Source organism: Carlito syrichta, unplaced genomic scaffold (assembly GCF_000164805.1).
Source record: "Carlito syrichta isolate Samal-C Ts95f unplaced genomic scaffold, Tarsius_syrichta-2.0.1 Scaffold313379, whole genome shotgun sequence".
In the NCBI taxonomy this organism is placed as follows: Eukaryota; Metazoa; Chordata; class Mammalia; order Primates; family Tarsiidae; genus Carlito; species Carlito syrichta.
In genome coordinates this window covers 33,645-44,394 of record NW_007257475.1, presented here as the reverse complement: position 1 = coordinate 44,394, position 10,750 = coordinate 33,645, and the positions used below count along the sequence as shown (strand labels likewise).

The following is a 10,750-nucleotide window of genomic DNA, read 5'->3' as shown; positions in this document are numbered from 1 at the left end:
ATGGATGCTATGTGAGCCAAACATATGCCCCCAAAGGCTACAGCCTATATTATCTGACCCAGGATCTCTAAATCTATCTTTTGGTCAACTGCTCTAGGAAGCAAACTACAGTTCAGTCATTTTTGTTTTTAAATAACATCAGATTTTGTATGAATAGTTATTCATTATAAGTTATTTGTGATACTGTCACTGGTCATGGCCTTGGCTGGGAAGCATTGCTTTAGAGGTAAAGAGACTAGATAAGTTTGAGAAGTAAACATGTGCATTGGTAGAAGTGTTTTTAAAGTGTCATGAAAGGGAAGGGGATATTCCAACTCATGGTGCATAGTTTGGGGTAAAAAAGACTTCCAAATCCTACTGGCTCAGTTCGTTAGACCAATTGTTTTAAAACAGTGTTAGCAACATAACGTTAATTGTGCAGTGTCATACTCTTAGATTCAGGGGCCTCCATTCAAGGAATGCATCCTGTGATAGCACTCAGAGGATCAAGAACAAATGCAAAGGAAGTTTAATCAAGCATGCTTTGTCAGACTATGGATGCTTAATAGGATGAGAGTAACAGCTGGAGGAGAGGAGAGAAAAAAACTTGCATCTCAGACTCTTTACCTTTCCTCTCAAACTCTTTTCATTTTATTCTTCTAATGGACATTTGTATACATGATTGAAGTGTAATATTTTAGAGGTTGTAGGATGCAATGACATTCAGAAATACACTGTGATCTGCATTAAGGAGAAGCTGATGCCACTGAACAAGGCCCAAATAAATCTAACTATGAAGTATTCTTGACAAAGAAAATGAACCTCAATCAATTCTGCCCTCTAAATCTAATTTATAGTTTACTAGAATCACAGTAAAAAACAAAGAAAATACTAAATGACAGCATGATGAAATATTTTTTAAAATCCAGAATGTGAAACCCTTACCTGACAACTGGCCAAGGGCATGAATTTAAAGTGGATGAAAAGGGGTACTCTTCCAGATTGAAAGAGACTCAAGGGACAAAGTGATCAAAGGCAAAGAATGTATATTTTTAAGATGTTTGAAAAATTTGAAGCTTCATCTTTTTGAATATGAGATAATATTAAGGAATTGTTAACTTTGTTCAGAGTGATAGCTGTGTTTTTGTTATGCCAAAAGATGTAATTTTTTGAAGTATACATGGAAGAATTTAGGGGGGAAAATACAGTGTCATGATTTTGTTTTAAAATTAGAATAACAAAAAAGGAAGAAGGACAAAATGTATAGATAAAGGAAGTGTGGCATATATTGATAATTGTGGAATCTAGAGGATGAGACTATGAAACTTCACTCTTTTCTGTACTTTTGTATATGTTTGAAATTTTTCATAATATAATGGTATAAAAATGTTTAGTTCTTGTCTGGAAGAAACATGGCAAGAAAAACCTTTGCTTATTTTTAAGTTTTCTGGATTTGAATCCAACCCTCACCAATTCACCTGAATGAAAAGTCATGGAGTCACTGGGTTCCATATCCCTGTCACTCTATTATATGTGTAATATAGAGCATAGGGTGAAAGTAGATGATGTAATGATTGACCTTGAAAAAAAATTTCAAGATTCTTTATGTTTATCTCTTTTCATATTATAGTAATTCCTCCGCATCAACATTGCTCGTTTCATTCACCTCATGACTCATATTTTATAATGAGCAGTTAGTCAAGGAACAGTTGAAGCTTTTGCTTTATACTTTAATAAAGGTTACATATTTCCTTGTGGGTTCTTTAATTTTGTAATGAATAGTTAATACCAGGTAACATTGTCAAGAGTTCTAGATGCATCCAACACATATGGAATAATGCAGAAAACCCTGTCAAATTAGGTTTGAGATTTTGTGTTCCTTACATTCACTTCCAGTTTTCAAGGTCACCTTACACAATTTCTTCCTGTTTCAATCTTGGGAGACTGTGTGTTGTCAGGAATTTCTTCATTTTCTGTAGATTGTCTAGCTTATTTGCATACAGATGTTCATAGTAATCTCTGATCATCTTTTGTTTGTTTTTTTTTTGAGCTGAAGTCTCACTTCGTCATTCAGGCTGGAATGCAGTGGCATGCTCATGGCCACCATAGCCTCTACCTACTGGGCTCCAGCCATCCTTCCACCTCAGCCTTCCAAGTAGCCGGAACTACAGGCGCGTGCTACCATGCCTGGCTAATTTTTGATTTATTGTAGAGATGAGGTCTCACCAAGTTGCCCAGGCTGTTCTCAAACCCTCGGGCTCAGGCAGTCCACTTGCCTCGGCCTCCCAAAGTGCTGGGATTACAGGCTGAGCCACCAAGTCCGGCCCTTTTGTATTTCTTCAGGGTTGGTTGTAACATTGCCTTTTTCATTTCTGTGTGTGTTTATTCAAATTCATTCTCTCTCTCTCACTTTCTCTTTCCCCCTCCCTCTCTCTCTCATCTGGTCAAGGGTCTATCAGTCTTGTTTTTATCTTTTCATAGAATCAGCTTTTGACTTGTTGTTCCCTTGTGTGATTTTTGAGACCTCTATTTCATTAAATTCTGATTTAGAAGATAATTTCCATTCTTCTACTGGGTGTGGGATTAGATTGCTCTTGTCTTTCCAGCTCCCTCAGGTCCCAGGTTAGACTGATTACTTGAGATCTGTCTGTTTTCTTGATGTGTGTGCAATGTTATAAACTTTAATGGTATCCCATACGTTTTGGTAGGTTGTGTTTTTGTTTATTTCTGGGAATCTTTTTATTTCTGTCTTGATTTCTGCATTAACCCAAAAGTCATTCAAAAACATGTATTTGTGTGTTTTGCAGGATTGTTAATTTGCATGTATTTGTGTGTTTTGCAGGATTCCTGTTGGTGCTATTTTTATTCTGCTGTGGTCTGAGTAGATGCTTGGTATGATTTTGACCTTTTGAAATCTGTTCACACTTGGTTTGTGTCCTAGGATGTGGGCAATCTTAGAGTATGCTTCATGTGCTCATGAGGAGAGTATATCTGTGGTTGTTGGGTGGAGTGGTCTGTAGATGTTTATTACATCTAATTGGTCCAGTGTTGAGTTAAGACTATGGATTTCTTGGTTAGTTTTCTGGTTTGATGATCTGTCTAAAGCTGTTAGCAGGGTATTGAAATCTCTCACTATTATTGGATGGCTGTCTATGTCCTCTTTTAGATTAATTAGCAATTGTTTTATAAATCTGGGTACTCCTATGCTGGGTGTGTATACATTCAAGATGGATATTTCTTGCTGGTAAATTAGCCCTTTATCATTATGGAGTGCCTTTCATTGTCCTTTTAAACTTTTATTGATTTAAAGTCCATTTTATCTGATATAAGAATAGCCACTCTTGCTCTTGTTCTCCATTTTCCTGGAGGATCTTTTTCCAGCCCTTACCTTGAGACTGTATCATTTGTAATGAGATGGATTTCCTGAAGGCAGCAGAGGGATGGATCATACTGCTTTATCCAATTTGCCACTTCATGCCTTTTGAGTGGTTCGTTCTTTCCATTCAAGTTTAAGTTAATTATTGAGGTGTGGGGGTTTGTTCCTGTCATGTTGTTAAGAAGCTGTTTTGGGCTGGGAGTAGTGGCTTACACCTGTAATCTCAGCACTTTGGGAGGTTGAGGTAGGAGGATTACTTGAGCCTGGGAGGTTGAGACTGTGGTGAGCCATCTCTGTGGAATTCAAGGCCAGCCTGGGTAACATAGTGAGACCTTGTCTCTACAAAATCAAAAAAGTAGCCAGACATGGTAGTGTGTGTCCATAGTCCTAGCTGCTCAGGAAGCTGAGGCAGAAGGATTACCTGAGCTCAGGAGGTTGAGACTGTGGTGTGCCATGATCTTACCACTGCCCTCCAACCTAGGCAGCAGAGACCCCAACTTAAACAAACAAACAAACAAAAACCGTGTTGATTTGTATGACCTGTAAACTCTGTGCTTACTTATACTTTTGCAATGGGTGGAACTGCTGTTTCATTTCTATCTTAGAACTTTCTTAAGCATCTCCTGAAGGACTGGTCTGGAGGTGGCATAATCTCTTAGGCATTGGATGTCAGGGAAAGATTTTAATTCTCCTTCATTAATGAAGCCTAGTTTGGTGGGTTAGGAAATTATTGGCTGGAACTGCTTTTAAGAAAGTTAAAGAGGGGTCCCCCAGTCCTTTCTGGCTTATAAGGTTTCTCCTGAGCTGTCTTCTGCAATTCTGATGGGTCTCTCTTTGTAGGTGGTCTGACCCTTCTCTCTAGCTGCCTCTAGGATTTTTTTTTTCCATGCTCACCTTGTGGAGATGGATTATTATGTGCCTTGGGGATGATCTTTTCATGTAATACCTCACAGGTACTACAGGAATTTCCTGTGTCTACACAACCACCTCTCTAGTGAGATAAGGGAAGTTTTCTTGGATGACATCCTGGAGGGCTTGTTCCAGATGTTCTCAAGTTTCCCCTTCTTTCTCAGGGATACCAATCAGCAACAGATTTGGTCTCTTTACATAATTCCAGACCTCTTGTAGGCTTTGTTCATTTTTCCTAATTCTTTTCTTTTTATTTTGTCAGGCTGGATTCATTCAGTAGTTGGATGTTTAAACTCAGATTCTTTTGCCTGGTCAGTTCTGCTGTTAAGGCTTGCTATTGTGTTTTGAAATTTCAGGAGAGAATTCTTCATTTCTAGAAGTTCAGTTTGGTTCTTGATTATAATTCTTCATTTCTAGAACTTCAGTTTGGTTCTTTCTTAGAATGACCAGGTCAGTTTTCACTTCCTGTATTGTTTTTGTGACCTAGTCAATTTGTGTGTCCACTTTTTCCCGGATCTCATTGAATCTCTTTGCCATCCATAGTTTAAATTCTGTTTGTCTTCAGAGACAGGTCATTCTGGATGGGCTCCAATGCTTAGAATCTGAGAAACCTCTTTGAGAATATCAAATTATTAGGGCTTTGGGGATTGCCAGTATTTTTTAGTTGGTTCTTCCTCATTTGTGAGGATAGTCTCTTGCTTTTTATTTTTTGTTTTGTTATTTTTTATTGATATAGTTGCTATTATTGGGGTGACAGTTCGTGTTATTTTCTTATGTGACCTCTCTCATCTGGCTTGCTTATGGTAGTGGCTGAGATGGTAGGGAGGGCAGGGACACCCTGAATACATAAAGAAACTGTACAACACAATATTAAAGAGACCAACATCCCAATTTTATAATGGGAAAAATTTGAACAGTCACTTCACAAAGGAAGACACAGGAATGGCTAATATGCCCCCAAATAAGTTGTTTGACATCATTAGTCATCAGAAAAAAGCAAATGAAAATTGCAGTGCATTACAACTACACAGTCACTAGAATGGGAGATATTAAAAATGCTGATAACATTTATGAGGATTCAAAGCAATTAGAAATTGCATATGTTAATCATTTTGGGAAAAGATCTGGCAATTTCTCAAGCAGTCACATCCAGCAATTATATATATTCCAGAGAAAAGAAAGCATATGCTCACAAAGACATTTATAAGTATGCTACAGAAGCCTTATTCATAATAGTTTTAAAATGTAAACAGGTTTCTGGCTGGGCTCGGTGGCTCAGCCTGTAATCCCAGCACTTTGGGAGGCTGAGGCGAGCAAATTGCCTTAGCCTGCGGTTTTGAGACCAGCCCGGAAAACTTGGTGAGACCTTGTCTCTACAATAGATAAAAAAATTATCCAGGCATGGTAGTGCATGCCTGTAGTTCTGGCTACTTGGAAGCCCGAGGTGGAAGGATCACTGGAGCCCAGCAGGTCAATGCTGGAGCGGCCATGAGTGTGCCATGGCACTCCAGCCTGGGTGACAGAGTGAGACTCCAACTCAAAAATAAATAAATAAATAATATAAACAGGTTTCCACTGCAATGTATTCATGCAATAGAAAATTACTCAGTAATAAAGACAATCAAATAATTGATCCGTGCATCAACATGGATGAACCTAAAAAACACTAGGCTCAATGAATTGTAATGCAAAAGAGTAAGGACTGTATGTTTCCTTATGTTTGGTGTTCTAAAATCAGCAAAATGTATCTATGATGAAAAAAATATCAGAACAATGATTGCCACTGGAGGAAGGGGTTTAAGACTGGGAAGTGTCATGAGGGAACTTTATTGGGGTAATGTTAATGTTTTAACAGATAAGTGTTAGGTAAGATGGCCAGGTGAATGGCTGAGAAATAAATATTGCTAATTTTGGAATCTAGGCTGGTAGTATGTAGATGAACATTGTATAATTCTCCCAAATTTTCCTCATGATAAAAACTTCACAGTAAAAGGTTGGGATAAACATAGTTTTGAGTAACAAGTTTTAACAGAAAGTTTTATAAAATAAGATTATGTATATAAATTACATATACACCCGAAATTCCACACAGTTTGCTAGAGAGATCTACAGACAACAGGCATATTTCTTATGGCTCTATATACTATATATGAGTAGATTTGAAATGTCCTAAGAAATGCTTTTCAATGGCTCTATATACTATATATGAGTAGATTTGAAATGTCCTAAGAAATGCTTTTCAAATCCTAAGAAATGCTTTTCTACAATCCACCAGCTCTAGATTGTTGCATATTGTGCGAGGTAGAGATCAGTATTAGTTTTCTTTCTCAATACCCAATTTAATTCAGCACCACATATTATTTTCTTTCTTCCTGTGGCTCTCCAGTGCCACATTTGTTGCAAATCTGAAGTCAATGTGAGGATGCATACACAGAAAACTCAGAAGACCTACACTGAGATAGGACTTTCATCGTCTATTCCAATAAAACCTCTGACAGATTTCAGTATCAGTGTCATAGTGGTCGCATAAAATTAGTTGTAAAGTGGTTCCTATTTTGTTATTCTCCAGAAGAATTTTGAGATAATCACAATTTCTTCTTTAAATATGTGACAGAGTTCACTGATGACCACTATCTGAGATTAGATAATTCCTTTTGTGACATTTTAAACAAGAAATTAGACTTTTTAATGCTTCTCACTTTCTTTCTGTTAAAGTTTTCTGGATTGAGTCATTCTCACCCATCGTCCTCCCTGAATCATCCTGTCCTCCATAAGACAACATACCATATTTATAAAATCAAGAGCAGGACAAGCATAGTTAATATGATACTAGGAGCTCAAAGAAGTAAAAACTTGAAGATTTTATAAGGGACTTATCCCCATATTATACCATTTTGTCAATATCAATACAACCCTTCCACTTGTCTTATACATTTCCTTATCAGCAGTTAAGCCAAGGAAGCTGGGATATGTTTGCTGTTTCTGCTTTGTGGCCTAATAAACTGTTGCATCTGTTTTTTGTGGACTGTTGGCACCCATGTCTGTTCTCGCAGATCTTGAAATGAATGCCTTATAGTGGTTAGTAGCAGCACCGTCCGAGTTTCCAATGCTTCCATGCCCAAATGGGATAAAAAAGGCAATTCAATCAAAGAAAGGTTGAGAGCCTGTATTCCCTCAATTCGGTGCCCAGCACAGGTGAGCCCAGCTTCCTTTTAATATCCGCACTTTTAGCGCACACATCACTTCCCTTCTTATGATTTTTTTTTTTTTTTCTTTTTCGTATTCCAAGCGTCCCCCATTCTCTCCTTTATAGGATACTTTCTTGTAGTAGGTAGACTTTGCTTTGGCTGAGTTTATTCGGGTATGTGTTCGTCACGTTTGAAAAAAAAAGTTTTCAGGAGATGGAGGCGAAGAGGGAGGTCAAGCTTGACAAAGCAACAGAGAATTAATTCAGACGGACTAGACAGGGGAGAAAGTTGACTTGCGGAAGCGCTGCGCTGCAGAAGCTCCCAGGATTTGTCCAGAGGATCGACAGGGTCAGAGACACACTCCAGGAAAGTCCCCTTTAAGGCACGGTCGGTCCTAAACATGGAGAAGCATAGACGGATTCGAGCTCTCAGCGTTTGGAAGCGTTCGGCTGCAGAAAGGCGGAATTTGGAAATTCCTTCTGGATCCGCATGTTGTGAAATGCGAGCCAGGCCCTCCGCTCAGCCGCCGGCACTTCCGTCTTGCGAAGGCGACGAGACGTCCGGGGAATTCTGGGAAGTGTGGTTTGGAAGCCCTGCGTACGGGGATACTTTGCGCCGCGGGAGCCTGAGGCCGCGGCCCCGCTCCCGTCGGGAATTCTGGGAAGCGTAGTCCCGGCGTTCTCTGTGGGCAGAGTCACTTCCGCCCCAGGTACGCGAGGCCGCGGCCTTCGTTCCTCCCCGAAAGGTGAGCCCTCCCCTCCCGCATCCCTCTCCCTGCGTCCGCAGCGGGCCTCCTTCGTTTGGCTGTGGGCCGGGAGGAGCCCGGCGGTCGACCCCGGGGAAGGGAATCCGCCCACGGCGAAGGGCGGGGCTTGTGTTTCTTTGAATGAGCCCGCTCCCGGGTGCGGCGGTCGGCGCATCCCCCGCTGGGGATCCGGGCTGCGGTCGTGCCTCGCGGGGATCGGGGGTCCCCTGGGCCTGTCCTCCCCCAGCCCTTTTCCTGACCATCAGCCATAATATTAGGAGAGCATCTTCACCTCTCTACCGCTGTATTCTCTTCTTTGAAATGGTATTCGTATCTGCCTAGTAGTTATTTTGAGAGTTAAATAGAAAGACGTGGAACTGAGCCTGACGTGTGGTAGAAGATAAGTCTCTTGTTATTAATACTTTTTAATTTTCTGAGAAGCACCCAGTTCCCTGAAAGCTCCCGTGCTGTGAACCCAGAATGGGGCCAGAGCTCCATCTGCAGTGTCCCTGGCTCTTCTCTGATCCCTGAAGGAGCTTTTTCATTAGGAGAAGGTCACTCCAGGGTGCTCTGATTAGGTCCTGATTTCTCCCAGTCTTCTTTCCTTCCACAGCCTGGACTTCTTGGGAGAGGTCGCAGAGAGAAGGAAGGAGTGACACTTTGACTGCTGGCAGCAGAGTCTCACCTGAGTAAAACTTAGCATCCTTCCTTCTCCTGTGTCCTCCTATCTCAGGGTAGAAGATATTTCCTTCACTCATTGGAAAATTCGCTACAGAGATACCCTGATATTTGTTGAATAAATACAGGAGGGAATGGGGGAGTGCTTGGGCATAAGTAATGAAGATAGCATTTAAACATTTATTGCCAATTATTCTAAGAATTTTATGTGAATTAGCATTTAATCCTCACAGGTGCCCTGGGTGGGTAACTGTCATTCCCATTTTAAAGATGAAGAAACAGACATGAGCGTATTATCTTAGGTCATATGGCTGTAAGAAGCTGACCTGGGATTTGAATTCAAGTTTCAATCCATTGCCTTAGTTCTTAATGTGTTTAGTATGAGGTTAGAAAGACATGTTTGTAAAATAAAAAAAAATAACCCCCCTCCCCTACTTTGGGGAGGTGAATCTTCTTTCTCTCTCTCTAATTTACTTTTAAATAAACTATATTTTCCAATCTAAAAACAAAATACAAATAAAAAGACATTTTTTGGTTTTTGTTGAGGGCTATGAAAACTATGTTAATGCACTTTGACTTCTTTAATAAGATTTTTTAGTCATCTGCAATTTAATTATATATTATTTGAAATATTTATAGTTCATATTCTGATTATTGAAGTTACTGCATATTGTAAAGGATTAAGAAAATATATAAAATATAAAGAAAAAATTTAAGTACCCCAAATCACAGAATATGGCAAAAACAATATTAATATTTTAATATTTTCCTCTTCAGTAGATTTCTCTTTGGATTTTTAACTAAGTTTTACAAAATAGGCTTCAAAGCTTTTATTTTTCCCTTAAGTTTTTGCTATGGAAATTTATAACCATATCAAATGTAATGTAACTAAAATAATTCTGTGGAACCATCATGCACCTTCAACTCTTGTTAACATTTGCAAGTCTTGTATCAACTGCCCTTCCACCCAGTTTTTTGTTTTGGTATTTTAAAGAAAATCCCCAACATTGAATTATTATAATATTGATTGATTGATTTACTGTCATAATTGTCAAATATTATCATAAATTGCATATATTCAAGGCTAATAAAGGAAAATGCTAGCAGCTACTGTAAGATTTTCATTCTTTGCAACTTAATGGTACTTACTTGAAAAAGCGAGGGGACATGAGGGTTTGAAGAGGGATGGTGATGAATTTTGTTTTCCAGTATACTGATTTTGACTTGCCTATAGTTCTTATAGTTCTTTGTTTCTTATTGCCCTCCTTTCATACACTGAAAGTCTTTCTATTGCTGGAATCATATCATATTTTTCTCTGTCTAGCACGTAGTGTAATGTTGGTAAGGGTTTATAGTTACAGAAGCTACTCAACAGATAGCTGGGTTTATAGTTACAGAAGCTACTCAACACACAGCTGACATCAAGGACTTGCAGTGTAGAATTCCTAAAATTGGAATTAGGTCTCAAAACAGAATAAAAATAACCCATGGAGATATTCCCTAATCTAGATTATACAGATTATATAATCCATCAACTATTTTAGAGTTCATGTGCAATTATTGGCTATATTTTGATGATATAAAAATATTTCCTAAGAAACAAAGTTAACCAGGTGTGGTGGCTCATGCCTGTAATCCCAGCACTTTGGGAAGCTGAAGTTAGAGGATTGCCTGAGCCCAGGGGTTCAAGACCAGCCTGGGCAACTTGACGAGACCTTATCTCTACAATAAGGTACGTGTCTGTGGTTCCAGCTACTTGGAAGGCTGAGGCAGAAGGATCACCAGAGTTCAGCAGGTTGAGACAGCCATGACTGTGAGTGTGCCATGCACTCCTACCTGAGCAACAGAGTGACACTCTGACAAGAAAGAAAAGGG

The 10,750-nt window shown here is 39.3% G+C and overlaps 1 protein-coding gene across 1 annotated transcript in view; it reads left to right on the top strand.

The window, feature by feature from the left end:
* Window positions 1–8,124: 8,124 nt before the first annotated feature.
* LOC103272909 (zinc finger protein 112-like) overlaps window positions 8,125–10,750 on the top strand; it is a gene marked incomplete at its 3' end in the record, with an annotated part of 36,266 nt that continues 33,640 nt past the window's right edge. Inside the window, exon 1 of the mRNA XM_008070371.1 lies at window positions 8,125–8,197. The remainder of the gene's footprint in view (window positions 8,198–10,750) is intronic.